The sequence below is a fragment of the Bombus huntii genome, chromosome 9 (assembly GCF_024542735.1).
Source record: "Bombus huntii isolate Logan2020A chromosome 9, iyBomHunt1.1, whole genome shotgun sequence".
Classification (NCBI taxonomy): domain Eukaryota; kingdom Metazoa; phylum Arthropoda; class Insecta; order Hymenoptera; family Apidae; genus Bombus; species Bombus huntii.
This window is the reverse complement of record NC_066246.1, coordinates 2,340,095-2,356,096: the sequence shown is the minus strand read 5'-3', so window position 1 is coordinate 2,356,096 and position 16,002 is coordinate 2,340,095. Positions and strand designations below refer to the sequence as shown.

The window sequence follows — 16,002 nt, the reverse complement described above, 5'->3', positions numbered from 1 at the left end:
CGAAGAAAATTGTGAAAACGTCGCCCGAGAAAGGAAACCTAAGAACAATAGGAAGAACGCAATTAAACGTAACGCACAAAGCGGGATAAAATAAACGAACGCTCAAAAGAGAGGTTAAGATACCTGTCCGCTTTATCCGAGACGTAAGGGAAACAATGAAAAATAAGAAATACTCGAGGCAAATTTAGCGAGAACAAAGCGATCGCGGAAACTTATCAAATCGAAAAAGTTGCAGTGCAGTAAGACAGGAAGAGAAATGAACGTTAACGTAAGTATATGCCAGTAAGAAAACGAAGAAGAAGAAGAAGAAGAAGAAGAAGAAGAAGAAGAAGAAGAAGAAGAAGAAGAAGCGTAGGAAGAAGTAAGAAAGAAGTGAGAAATAACGCGAGGCGGTTATTGTAGTTGACGGAACGTAAGGGATGGACAAAATAGGCAACTGGAATGAATAAGAAGAAGAATGGAAGAAATAGAAGGGATTGAAAGGGAGGAAAGATCGAAGGATGAGAGGTAGCTGGCAAGGGCAGGGCAGGAAAGATGGCGCTCGGGATTTAGATTTATATTCCGCCATTGTTGTACCGTCGTCGACTGGAGCAGTCTCTCACACCCTTAACAACCAACTCCTGTCTTCCCATCCCAGTCGCGCACAACCCTCCTTTTCATCCACGAAAGCCGCGGACCCGTCGTCTGGTATCGCGAAGGAACAGACCCGCGGCCGGATATATTGCAGTTATTGTAACGTCGATGAAAGTCCTGCGGAATTCCGCGACGTAGCTGTATACTTCCGCCGATCCGACCATACCGTCTCTATATGTATATATATATATCTTTAGAAATATGTACCACGTCGAAAGGTATTGTGCCTTCTTCTCTCGCGAGATAAGGAAACCGGGATATATCGTCCGGACTATGGTGAATACCTGTAAGAAGGATAGTTGGTCTGTGTGTTTCCCCTTTTCCCAGCTCGGGCAAGACCGATGCCGAACAGAAATTTGACCGATGCGAATTTATCTTGACGTTGAACAGGACTCCCGTTGAAAACAAGCCATTATTCCGAGATCGATGGTTTTAGTTTCTCGACAGCGGTTTCATTCCTTTCAGAAGCCTCGAGATGGAGTTTCGTCTTTATCGATATCACGCTGATGGGATTTGTGTCGTAGACAAAGAGGTTTCTTGTTTGATCGGTTAAGCTAAGTCGGCTTGAAATCACCGGTAATCATTGGACGAACAACTGAGTCGGTTAGACAGAACTGAAGATGGGCGGTAAGAAATTTCAGCATCCTTTATAATCCTACAGATTATTACCTATCCAAACTTTACCAAGATAATTGAAGAGACTCGAAAGATTTCATCGATCACTCGGATATTAAACTATCCCATTTCCTGATCCTATCTAAACAAACTAACCGCGCCATCGTTCGCTTGATCGAACGATCGTCTGAAACAGCACGGATTTGCAAAAACCGACGTGCTGATTTTCCTCGGATGATCCTCCCACCGGAAGCAAATAGCCGTGCGCTGGATCGATACCGAACGATGTCGGCTGTTTAACCGACGCTGTCGCTCAACGATTAATTGCTTCAAGTTCGGTGCTGCTTGATTACCACAGAATGCAAGTAAGACCGGTATGGAAAGAGGAAGGAAGAGGGGGGGGGGGGGGGAGAGCACAGACTTTTTCGGGTTAATGGAACATCAACGTAATCCGTGTTTGCATTAGAACATTGCAGTCACGAAAAATAGTTCTTGGAGAACGTCCATTTGCGCGGTCGTCTTGCGACTGACACGAACAGAAGGGACCTTTAACGTAGACGGTATACTTCACGTTCGTGCGATCGCATTTCAATTGGATAGGTCCACGAATACCAGAGCAGAGGCCGTGTTCCATAGATATACGTTGAATACACTCCTTTTACTCGATCTCCGCGACGTACCGACCTAATGTAACATAAATCACTAAGAAATTCTGCCAGCGAACAGCAACCCGACAAGAAAACGTTTTCTATTCTGCTCCAAGCGAACAGAATTCTTTCAAGGGACCATCGTATTCGCGCGATAATTTACTTTCAGTTCGATTCCAGGCGAAATATCGACGATATCGTCACGACCAACGTTTTTCTCATATCGGGAACCATCTCTATCATTTTCGTTGATCGCAAGGAATCAATCAATTTTTTGATATTTCCGTGATATTTGCCTTGGGAAACTCGAAACTTGAAACAGTGGGTCTAATTTAATTTTTCAACACGTTCAATATCCCGGAGACCGAAATTAAAAAATCCGCTACATTCGTAATTTCACCTTTAATATTAGAGTGACGATGCGTTAAAATCACCACGAAGCGCTTAAATAGTTTCGTCCGTTTATTAAAATATACGCGTTTATTAGAACGCGTTGAAACAAGCGCAGCATTTTATTTATTATCGTGCGCAAGACGCAATTTCATCAGGCAGTGAACGTGTTAATCAAATTTCCTCGTTGTCCATGCTACGAATCGCTACGATTTAAATTTCCTGGAATGAAAAACAATTTCCTGACAAATTTTCAGATTGCGTTAGATGAAAACGTGAAAAGTATCGACGTAGTCTAGAAATGTAGAAAAGAGAGTGGCGAGTGGGACACGGCGAGGATAAAGAGTCGGATTGGATTGGGGAACTTCGAGCGATAACGCGGTACAGAGCACGGAACTTTTGATTACAGCTCGATTTTGCGCGCGAGCGGACATTCGGAATAATTAAAACGACGAAACGGATGGCAACAAAATGCCCATGAAGGGGCACGGGCACAGCCATCAAACCGATTTCAGATAAGCCGGCTTCCACCATCAAGGCCGCTGAATTTTCATTTTTTTCTCTCCCTTCTCTCTGTATTTTCTCTCTCTCTCTCTTTCTCTCTCTTTGCCTTTTTTCGAAAACTTGCCGTGGGAAGCGTCACAGCTAATCCGTCGCATTAACGAATCCCATTAAAAAAAAATTTTGTCGCACTCGTTCTTCCTAAATCTCTGCGTCATGTTTTTGCGAGAGAGGATAATGTTCATCCTCGTTACGATTTAACGGAGAGCTAACTCGCGGATTGATGAAAGAAGAACAGGAGTTGAAAGGTGAAATCGATGCACCGTCGAAGATACTTTGAGATTCTTTGATGGATAGTTATTAATAACTGTCTTGGGAGCTATACTTTCGCTTTGAATATATGAAAGGACGTTAAGAAGCAATAGCGTACGAACCTTCTAGGAATAAAAATGGTTCAAGCTTCAATCGAGCACCGCCTTTGAGCATAATTTCTCCATAAATGCAACTATACTGTACGATCGTGCATGTTCCCCGTAAAAGCGTATTATATTCAGTTTTCCAACGTAATTGGTTTCTCGTATTATTTCTTGTATATGTATAAAATCAGATTACAAGAAACTCAACGTGGCTTTTGAGATCTGAGAAGAAGCATATCTTCATTAAGATTCGTAACTGGGATCGAGTGGAAGAATTTAAGAATTCATAGAAGTACTCGAATGCAATCGAGTTCGAAGAAGCTTGGAATACCCCGCGAAACGAGTAAACTCGTTTACGATGTTTTCCAAACACCTGCGGAAATTAACGAGATTTCGGTATAATTTACGGCTACAATGGGGATTATGAGTTAACGGAGATTTCAGAATCGCACAAAGAGACTCTTTCGCTGTATCGCTTCCAGTTTGAATCGAACTTTTAAGGCGAGTTCAGCGTTCAGATAACGGTAGTAATAAATTAAAAAAGGAAAGAATTAAGTCTCGCACAAAGCGTGCAACAACTCTTAACTTAGATAAGACAGACGGACAATAGCGAGTATTACGGTTGAATACACGATAAGATGATTGAATATAAAGATTCAACACAAGTATCTTCCATCTATTTCTTTTGATGCAAGATTTATACTATAGTCACCGGGAGTTCATTTCCAAGAGATAAATTTCAATTTACAATTTCCTTCCTTCTATTTGCTCTCAACTTTCTTTCAATTTTTATCCAGAATTCTTGCCCGTACGTTTCACCCTGCTATCGAAATCATCTCGTGCTTTACACTTAGGGAAAGAGAGGGTTTGCCAACGCGATCTCACGAACCCATTGACAGATCGCGGCGTGCAGACGTCCCAGTAATCGACTCTTCTCGCAGAGAGGTGGAAGAGACGTTGAAAGAGGGGTTGAGGTCCGCTCGACAAAGCCTTTTGATCTATCACCTCGTCGCTGCTGGTTCTTCCTTGGCGTTTTCCATCGAGACTCCTCGTGGTCTCGTACCCGTTCTACCGGTTAACGCAATAAAGTCGGCAAATGGAATTGCCGCGAACGGGCGGAGCGTTATAATTCAACTCCGGGGAACAATTTACCGGCACAATTCCAATCTGAGCAAGGTCGACCCACTGCCACCATCGCCAGCGCGCAAAACCGATCCAAACTTTCGCGATAAACAACAACAATGCGACTGTACGCGTACCAGTTCCGCGATCCTTCCGCCAACCATCGCTTCCGGTAACTCTACAGACCACCACATGCGAACTTCCTTTAAACGCGCTGATCGCTCTCTTACGTACGCCGGATCTTTGCGTCGACCACAAGATTTCGTTCTCTCGAAGCTTGCTTCTTTGAGAATGTCTTCTGTCTGGGAAATGTTCTCCCTTTGAATTAACCTCTTGTCCTATGATATCGGATTTCGCTTCTGATTCAGCGAGAACACGCTGTATTTGCAAGAAAATTTAGTTGCAAGTATAGCGTTCGATTGAATTCTTTAGTCAGGATCGATAATGTTAAGAATACGAATAATAAATACGTCGAGACTATATTTCTTTTTATATGGTAAATGCATTTACAATAAGTTTCTGATAAATCGTGATAGACAAAAGTTTTATACAGACTGTATTTAACGTATCGTAAGTTTAGAACGAACGCGAAGAATCGGTTATTACGCGCTTCGTCACCTACGCCTAAGAATATTTCCCTCTTCAAAGTATTCTTTTTTTATAGCCATTGAATTTCACTAAAATTTGCCCACTTGTAAATCACAATTCATTGCCCGGAATAATAAACAATATAAATCGCGACTCGTAACTACGATTTCATAATTTTCGTCGTAGGAAAAATAGCGGACGGTTTTTTGATCGGCCGTCATCGTTCCATTAATTCGTCAAATATAACGTACAACGTGAAGCCATGGTCGACAGCGACTTTTTATCCCGAGCTTTAAAATTTATATTTACACGGGCCACCCCGTGGCGTTCTATTTAATCGCTAACCGCGATACCTACAATTTTTCCAATTTCACAGTTCGCGTATCGGATAAGCTAACTTTATTTCTTGCCAAGTTTTCCCGCGCAGCAGGTAGTTTCTTATGATCGTCGATCCGCCGATACCGAAAAGAGAGGCTGAAACGCGATCGAGGGGTCGGTTTAACAGACACTACCGAGCGAACTTTAAATAAAATTAACCCTCGTGCCGCCTATCAGCTGCTAGCACGGTCTACGACCATCCTAATGGCGGCACAATCATGCCGTTTTATGGTGTGCGGCGTTATACGCCCGATAAAGTTGCCCCTGTGCCGAAATCCGGTCGCTTTACGCGGCTTTTCGATTTAATAACTGGCCTTCTCTGCAAATTGTCGTAAATATCCAAAGCAAATAAGGTGGATTAGATTCCGCTGATAAATGGGATTTCGAAATCGTTTAACTCGGAAAGGCTGTCGTGAAAATACACCGCAACTGGAATTTTTCATTTAAGTTAATCCATTTCTTAAGTTAAACTACAATTGGTAACGTTGGATAGTAAGCGATCGCAATGGTTTGGATCGGATTTCAGTTGGAGTACTTAATTTTAGAATATTCCTCTTCAACGTATCGCAATGAATAGAATGATTTTAATGATACAAATTTCACGAAAAATACGTTTATTTTTACCGGAGAGATTGTCTAAGGTTTGAACACGAATGGAACTTGCCTGAGAAGGATCAATTTGTATTAAAATATAGAATACGGAATGAAATTAAGTAATCGCATCTCCAAATTATTGTGTACGAGTTACTTCAACATACATAGCCCGGAGATACGATTTAACCCCTTAACCTACGACTACGGGCATAGCCCGTAGTACGATGATCGAGCCAAATATAATATATAATATAATATATAATAGCTTGTTTACATTTTCGGCCCAAAATTCTCGAACGTAAATCGTAGGTTAAGGGGTTAAAGATCGAAAGATTAATAAAATTAGAATACAAGCAGAATTAAATATTTAGGGTTACAAGAAACAAATGGTTACGAATAATAGCATCGCGATGGTATTGTTGACAGACGTTTACGTTAAATCGCTATATCGTCAAAATACGAGACTGTGTGTTAAAATTATGTTTGGACACGCGTGTTAGAAAAATGAATAGAAGGATGACTCGATCGAAGATTTTCTGAAAATGGTGGAATTATGTTGTTATACGGTAAGTGGATGAAATTACTGCATTATATTTGATGCATTGTATCGTTAGATAAAAGCTAAGTGGTTTTGAACGAGTGAAATCTCGGCAATAGGGTTACGAGATTTTCCGTCGATTGAAATGTTGCAACAATTTTTGTACCGCGATTAATTGGCGAAGGTAAAACTGTATAGAATAGCGTTCGTAAAAAAGATTAGAAGAGTCAAATATTGAAATATCTTGAAAATTTCACCAAGGATATTTATCTGTTTGTGTAAGATTAAGTTATCTTAACTACGAAAAACAATACTATTGTTATCATAAATCAGACAAAGTATATTGGTTTCATTTGTGCTCGATATACCCTGCAGCGAACCAATAGAATTATTAGTACAGTGTATGTCTGTTCCAGACTTTGTTTTAGGTTCAACGTGACTCGATAAGCTTTCAATTCATTTCATTCACAAACTATGGGCTTCCCACGATCTAACTTTCCTCAAACACTGTCAGTGAAACGAATATATATATATATATAGATGTACGAATCTTCCTCGAAATCACGCATCTCTGTTAATATTAGAAATAAATAGGAGCCTTTTATCTACAAAAAAAGAAGAATCATAGATTGGTAATTTCCATGATCGAGTATCACATGGTAATAATCAAAATGGAAGATTGGACGAATGAATTCCACGGTTTAAAAAATCCCCCGACTTTCGATTCTTCGTATCAAGAAAATCAAACGACGAGTATTATTCTCCGTATGTACCATCAAAGACCAAATAGCTTGCAGCATCGACAAACCAAATCGAAAGTCAACACAGGCTCTCACGATTAATCGTCCGAGTCCGACTCTCATTAGCCTGTACACCTGGGCCGATATTTCGCCTTCAAGTGCGTTCTCTGACCGGATAGCCAGCATTAGTGGCGTAGTATCGATTATATCATAGCCACAGGGATCGATCAACTGTGAGCGATGCTGATAGAAGGCTGATAGAATTCGTTCGGACGAGCTTGCGCGCTTTTCTAACGAGGACGCAAATATCTCTGTTTACCAACATCCTTTCTCTGTCTACGTTTAACGCGACACCGCTAATTCGCCTTTTCCCAATCGTCATCGGTCATGTTGATTTGTATCCGACTGTACCGGATCGATAATCGACCGATCACGCCGTGGGATACCGCTTCATGTCGACGCGCGCCTGCCGTATTTATAATCCGAATAATTTATTGAAAGTCGTTTAATCGAACGATTAATGCGCTCAGGCCGCGCTCTGATGGCCGATTCAGCCGTATTTTTCCAGACTTTTTTTTATCCCCGTTTTATAGACCCAATGGATAATTCGATAATCGAAGCGATTAATTTCTGTGGAATGGTTAATCAGTCGCGCAGAATCCTATTATTGTCTTCATAATGAAGATTCACCGTCTGGAATGGCTTAATCTGGCTTGTTTGCTTCACGATAATCTGAGAATCGCGGTCGATCGTTAATACATATATCGAATTTGTTACGTATTATGCCAAAACTGTCATACACTGATATTAGAAGAAAGTTGTAAAATCTCGTTCAATGTTTCGACAACGTTACTGCTTCTTTATTCCAAGTTCAAATTCAACATACCAATTAAACTTTTCATTGATTTGTAAGTAGCTTATAATAATCGTCTCGGGTTAACGTATCTGAATAAACACGTAACTACAAGAAACAGAAAAGATGTAAAAAGTTTTCGCCACTTATACAACAATAGACGTATCTATGGCAAAAATTGTGTACGAGATTCGATCACGGTGGCAATTTTATGTTCGACTCGAAGCATCGTAAGAAAAGAAAAAAGGCGTGGCAGAAAGAAACGCAATCCCTTTGCTGGCAGGCATCCGTCTTCTTTGTCTTCTCTACACCACGCGTTTTAAATATTGAATTAAAAATCTTAAGATTGCGACGACCCAGTGACCAAACATTGCAGTGACTCCGATAACGCGAATGGATCCTTTGTTCCGAGAGAAACTCATTTCAGATTTCCCTTTGAACCATCGAGATCTCACCTCCAGGCAGACCCATTCTTTCATTTTTTATCAACGCGACTACCTCGTTGCATTTCCTTTAAAGCCGCGCCCGCGCATTTTCAAGAGTCGAAGACACGCAGTCAGACATCGTTTCTTCGTACGTACCGATATCAGATTCTTTTCATGGACTAACCGAGCGAAACATATCTCGAGATAATCGCCTTCAACGCGACTACGCGTGAAAACGTCACTTCGGAGGGACGTCGACCGTCTTTCGTCCACGAAACACGTACAAACCTAAAGGGATCCGGTGTGTTCGTACGATCTTCTGTTACGTCTTCAGTCTAATATAGAGATCGATACATCTAGAGGATGTCGTTTCTCGAACCGCCATTTCCCTCAGGAGAATCATCTATAAATGGACCCTTTTGTTTCCGCGAAAACCTGTTCCCTTCCGTTTCTGAGACTTCACTTTGCACGTCGGAAATTTCAGCTTGAGAAACAGGCCTATTGGTTTCTCGTGATGTTTGAAGATAGAACCAGAAGTGTGTCGCTTCGTTGACAATACATTTTTTGGATCTTTTTTTTTATTTTAGTCAGACTGGTAGTCAGGGGATGCACATTCTAGCAAACTTTTGCTCTGACGAAAGAAACATTTGTATAAATATACATGTTAGAACATCTTAGACCATTGGTGACGTGAATTATCCGATAATGGTAATTCGACTCTATTTAGTGAAAACTTACCGGGACATTTAGACAAACTTTACGTTTCGCGAAAAATCTTTCGATCCTCCTTTAATTTTATCAACCGTTGGGTCTGTTCGTTCGTCTATCATCAAAGGATTATGATCGTTTCGTAGTTACGGGAATCCCAACCATAGAATGTCACCAGTAAACAAATATGATCGTTCGATTATCGCGAAAATTCGTGTTTAAAGGAATCCGTGTCGATGGAATTATTCATTCGAAAACAGCTTTTTTATTTAATGTTGCAACGATTGAAGCGGTTTTCTTTGGCAGAAAATTTAACAGAGCTTCAAAGAAGCATTCCGCATTGTTTCGAAACGTCACGTTATCTTAACGCGTATAATTCAATATAATAATCCACGTAACAAATATAATTTCGACTAATGCCAGTCTAACACGGTATACCGATAATTTGAAATCGACATCGGCCGAGAAGAGACTCGCCCCAATTCATTGGCGGTCAGATTTGATTACAGATCAAATTAATCTATGCAGATTAAACGCTTACCACTGGGTTCGAACTGCGAAACGCTTTTCCCCTGAATGACTCGAGCCGGCAGTTCGATTAAACGCTTACTCTACCCCTACTATGGCGATGAGTTACGGTACTGTTTGAAATAACGAGTCGTTTAAATCGAAATTAATGTAGAAGATTTATTAAGGAGACGCCGGTTTCGAACCGCGAGTAATAAATCGACGCTCGGAGGAAACCCAGGTTTCGCCAGCCGTGTACACGCGTTAGGATCTAAACTGGCTAAGTAAACCGTGGCTTCTATCTAATTCTAAGAGTATGCCTCGGAGTGTAATCCCCGGAAATCCTTGTACACACCGCCGGATACCGACTGTTCTTCCGGATAAAAACACAATCCCAATGAATTCTGTTCCTATTTGGACGATCAAGATTCACAATGGAAATTTATATCAGATCGAAAACATCCAGTTGTCAATAGATTCGTCGTTTCAAGAAATAATTAAGTTTGCCATAGGAGCTAAGTTTCAATACGCGTAACAGTTAGAACAACAATTAGAATTTTAGTCAGTTCAAAGAGTCGAGGAGTTTACCGTATTTATAGCACGCGTGAAAAAGTAGAAAAGATTCGATCGATCTTAAGTTAATTTTTATTTTTACTCGAATTACTGGAAAGTAAAGCTGTCTTGCTGCGGCAAGCCCTTCGATCGTAATAATATACCATAGTTTATAAATATACAAGTTGTTTTACTGTTCCCTTGCAATAATATTATCGTTAGAGCGACCCATAGTAATTCAATAACTCATACTCGTCGAGATCAAACGAAAACACTTCCACATCCGATCATCCACGTTTACGACTATCTGCTGCTATAAATTCCTATCGATTCCTGGCGGAGAGAAGCGGAGAGCTTTAGGGTAGCGTCCCTCGTCGAACGACGCTGGCAAGGACACGGAGAACGGCTAAGTAAGCCGGTCGGGTCGCATCTGGTTTGAACGGAACGTAATGCCCGGGAATATAGACGTCGTGGATACGCGGATACGGTTAGGCAAGGAGGAAGGTGCATTTAGCGGGCAGAAACGAGGCAGCCCGCGCGGGAAAACCGACAGCTCTTCCGGAGATTAACGCTAAGCCACACCTTATCATACTTTAAGCCGGCGCCCGCTATCGTGCATCCGATACACCCCTGGAAACACGTACTACCCCAGTACCAGTAATGAGTTACGACTGCTTTCAGACCGGAAGGAAGGAAGCTTCGACCTGAGCGACAGCTTGATTTCATTCTGTTGGTGTATTGCTGTTAAAGCATGAAATATAATGCTGTGTCTAACTCGTCGCGTATCGGACAAATGGTGTGAATATTGCGTAGAATTTAGTGTTTGTTTTATAGTTTCGTTTTCGATCGGCGAGGTAGTCATTTTTGGGGCCACATGATTTTTTTCTTTTTTCAAATTTTGCTTGATGCGAATAACGCGACGATGGATCCGATGGAATTATCGAATTCTTTCGTTAATCGATATAGGGGGGATAGAGTAATTTCTTAATGTTCCTTAGCGTTAGTTAATTGTCAGTTAATCTCTTTAGATCGAAGCGGAATTTGCAGTTCTTGGTTACTTTAGGATTACAAAGAACGAAGATAATTAAATACTGTTGACTGGAGTAATCGTAGGATATTCGATCACAATTTGTCATTTCATAATCGTAATAAGTAGAAAAGGATTACCTGTCTAGTAATTCTTCGACTACATTCTCGCTTAATACTTTCAAACTATTGTAATCACTCGACCCAAACTCTATCATCCAGTAACATTAATCATCTACCGAACTATACCATAATTTCCTCCCAATGGTATAAATCTGTCATACTTCCAATGAAATATTCTCCCAACATTTTGCACCTGGTCTACACCGTCGAACACGATCGCAACAAATTCCCTGTTGGTCATTCGTTCTCGATATCCAGCCACGTTTTCTATGTCTTCGCGACGACGTCACGTAAAAATAACTTCGATTTGACCGGATTCGCTCGACACACAGAGAAAGAGAGAAATAGAAAGGGAGAATAGGTGCCGTGTTCTGGTAGCGGAAAAGCGCTGTACGTGACAGATTTCGGTGTGTTCGCGAAACGACGGGAAAAGAACGACGATGTACAGGGGGCGACTGATAAGGGCCTGGCTTGGTGATTCATCACGATCCGCGATTATCTACCTGTCACTTCCGGTTCAACTGGCGCGCGCGACGAATCAACTATCGCGGCTCTTCGCTATCACAGGACCCACTATTTTCGCCGGCATCACCGTACGCCTTTCGAAATTGTCGAGGATTCAATGGCGTCCCTTTGACCGAGCTTTTAGACTGGTTCGTTTGCCACGTGATTTAATAATTCAACCTGACAGTCTCTTTTGTCGGTTCTTTCACCGCTTTTGTTCCCCGATATGCAATACACAGTGTGGACACAGATTCTAAATTCGCGTCACGTTATGCGTAACTTTAACGTTCATTGTTCTCTAAATAGATATAAGTTTTCATAACAGATATCATTTTTCCATATGAATATACAAAGCTGTTCAAAAGTCCTGATTTTCTGCACATTACTATTTGAGTCGGGATACTCGCAAACTAATTTCCTTGAAATAACAAGCTACGTAATTTGCTTTGTAATTAGCTAAATTCGAATACGACCAATTATTTTATTTTTACTTATACTTATTTTTGGTATCTTTTCTCGTTCGTTTTAAAGTACACGATATTTCCCGATGTTTTCTCCATCGCACTAAAGATTGACAGTGTCTCGTAAAATACAACAGGTTCGATAATTCAAGCGCAAATTTCAAGATCGAATTTTAAGACGTCGAAGCTTACGCGACTCGAACCTTGCTATATCTTTCGTTATCGATTTCCACCGGTAAATATCGTTGAACCAGCAGCAAGGAACCTCGAGATCTTATCATTAACCGACTAACTCATCGTTCTCTTTTTTCCAATCTTTCTCTCGCAGTTCGTACGAAAGAATGCGACGAACCAACAAACGCAGAGAAACTCTGATTGCAAGGGAATCGAGACGAAACACAACTGCTTCGTAACGAAGCTTGGAACGATCGCTTCCGGCACGGATGGAAGTCGAGCTTCTGGAAAAGTCGCGACGTTCCCATGCGAGAACAATTCCCGAGCAACGAGCTGCCGCGTAGAGACGGCATTAAAAGAAACGCAGTGAACAGGCCTTTGAAGTCTTTTCCACGGCGAGATACGAACGTAAAAGCGACGTTGCACGATGCTTCGCGTCGTTCTCTTCCTCGTGTGTTCCGTCAGTTTCGATGATTCGACGCGCCGGCGCCTAGACACTCGACATACGTGAACGCGCGAGTGCGCTAATCGCGCCGCGAGTAATGGCGCTGGGACGCGAGAACCTCTCAGTATCTGTAATTATTCCTCCCGATTCATGTTCTCGAATAACAACCGTGACTCTCCTTTGCTGCCTCTCAGGTTTCATAGCGTTTCCGTGTTTGCAGAAGATACTCTTCTATCTCGCTGTTTCTCTTCCTGGATTTGGCGAACGAGGTTTTTCACTATTTCAGTTGATTCCCGATGGAGAGATGTTTGTCGTGTCGTGTCGGTGATTTTTTTTTTTTAGTGTTTTTGAACTGCTAATGTGCAAATTTTACAATGTACTATACGTAAACACGTTCTTTCTCCTTTCATGGTAACGACGTTAATGGAGAATGTTGCGAACAGTTTCGGATTTCTTTGTACCCGACTGACTAATTTACTTTCTGTAAATAATTTACGACGTAATTATGATCGATTGATCATAGAACAAGGTAGATAAACAGAGAACTAATCTCTTGTCTCATAATATCGAGTCACACTCGTGACAAATCACCACAAAACAACGTTGTCTTGATTACAAATCTCCTTTCAGTTTACCAAAATAGCCGAATCGTTAAAACGAAGTTACACAGAGTGTGTCGGTAATTCGTAACGCTACAGAGGATTTATTATTTCCTATGACATCGAGACTTTATCAAACAAGTTGTTATCGATCAACTTCGAAGTAGCCGACAAAAGCGAATAGAAACATCTTATATCACGACCAAACGAATGGACTCTGTCAACCGGTGGCACGTGCGGCAGACAAATTTTCTCATCCAGTCATTCCCCGAAAGGTTCCAATTTTCACGTACAAATTCTCGACTAGTTCGGGTCGACTGTTTTTTTCGAGCGTCGATTCGAACGGTTTGGTGCACGAAGTTCGAAAATAGAAAATAAAAAAAGAGAAGAATGAGAGAGGCAGAGGGAGAGAGCAGCGGCCCCGGATGTTGAACAAGTCCGAAAAGTCCGCGTATCCGACTGCCGGATGCAGCTCCTGCCCTTTTCGCGTGCGTGCCACGGTAACTAATTGCTGGCGCTATTGATTTTACCTGCTACCGGTATCTTGTTTGCGCGAAATCCGTCCCTGGCCGAGCGCAACGCAACGAAAAGTCGCCGATTTTTATCTCGGCCACGCTTCCCCCGTTATAAATCTCTGTCTGTTATCGAGAGAGTGAATTAGAGGGGCGTGCGGCGAAGAATGAAGTTTCTGCGATTTTTATTCCACCTGGAGATCTATACGCGTTAATACAGAGGGTGGTATAATTTATTTCGGCGACGATGGAATCGGTCATTGGTCGTGTTTCTTTGTTCTCTGTTCGTTTATCGACTGTATCAAAATAGAAGGAGAGAAAGAATAGTTAATCGAAGTACAGTGACCTAAAGATCGTTATTTATACATATATTTATCGGAAGTTTTATTGAATATATTACGTGTTATACAGAAGGTTTCGTTTGGCATACGATAGGACCATCGTGAAACAAATACGAAAATGTACATAGATGTTACAAAATATTTCTAGCAGACATACACTTCATGGTGAGAAAATTATTGTTATCGAGTATATATTTGCAGCGAATATCTTGTAACTTTTATACACATGTAATATAAAAAAAGGTCTATCATATATTTAAATTCGAGTTTTCTCGGGATAGTATAAGTTGTAAATTTAAGGTATAAACTAAGAATCGTAAGAGTGCTGGGGAAGAGAGAAAGAGAGAGAGAGAGAGAGAGAGAGAGTGTAAGTAAGAGTGTATGCCTTGGTCACGTCAAAGCTAAATGAGTAAAGGAGTGGGGGAAGGGTGCGAGGGTCGAGGGTCAGCATTTTTTGACCGGGGGGGATGTACTTGCATTGGGTATTGCTTGTTAAAATAAAACTAAACTTCACTTCAAATAGAACATCCTTTCTCGTCCTTACTCTAGACTATTTAGATACTACACACATTTTCGGACTGCTTTAAAATTTCAGTGTTATAATTGTAACAATCTAATGACAATTCAAAGAATTTTCTATAACATACGTAATATGTTTATAAAAACGTTTAATGGCAAGTGTTCAAATACTTTTGTGAGTTACTGTATATATATATAGCGGAGTATTGGAAAGTCTCAAATATCAAACACGCGGTTATAATCAAAACGTATTAACGTAAAAGCGAAACGGTATTTCTCGATGGTTGACGAGTCGTTCTATAAAAGAAGAAAGACGAAAGGGACCAGGGTTACCAATTCTTTGTTTGTTCGCAGCAATGTAGTTTACCCCCGAATTTACCCTCCCTTTCACTTCGCTGAACCAGCAAACCTTCACGAAATACTGGAGTTTCGCTACAAGAGAGGAGAAGGATTGTGTAATTCGTACGGCAAACAACAGCGGCAGGCAGCTGTTGCACACATCGGGCAAAAAGATTACGATGTCTGCGAGGAAAAGCTGTTGCCGGCGAAATTAAACCTGACTGTTCTTTAAATGGAAATCGAACGGTTGTTCTTTATCGATTAAATACCATTCTTTCTACCAAACACGCGTCAAATTTTACGAATTCATGCAATTTCAAAATCCTTATACGAGGTATAATATAACAAATCACGAAACAATTTGAAAGATAAATCTGCAAAATCTATACAACGTGTCGACGAAAGTATTCGATCGCTTACCGCAGGATCTTTTCATGCGTGCGGTATATGAAACTTTTTGAAATTTCACTGCTAAAATTTGCAACCAATTTGAAAATGTATATAGAAGTTCCAAACCATTTACTGCAAACATACGCTTAGTAAACAATCGATATACAGCAGGAAAATTTGCATAAATATTGGTGCCTATTAATATACCGAATAATTAACTAATACAGTGATTATTGAAATATTTTGCTCGTGTTTACGATTCAAAATGCTTGCAATAAATATTTTGTAACATCTATATAGTTTCCGATCGCTTTCAAAAGCCAATACATATAATGTTTTTTTATATCCGTAAGAAATTGCTA

General features: G+C 40.9%; 1 protein-coding gene across 9 annotated transcripts in view; it reads right to left on the bottom strand.

Annotated features, from left to right (window-relative positions):
- LOC126869185 (dystrophin, isoforms A/C/F/G/H) overlaps positions 1 to 16,002 on the bottom strand; it is a 439,586-nt gene that overhangs the window by 77,146 nt on the left and 346,438 nt on the right. The window lies entirely within an intron of this gene.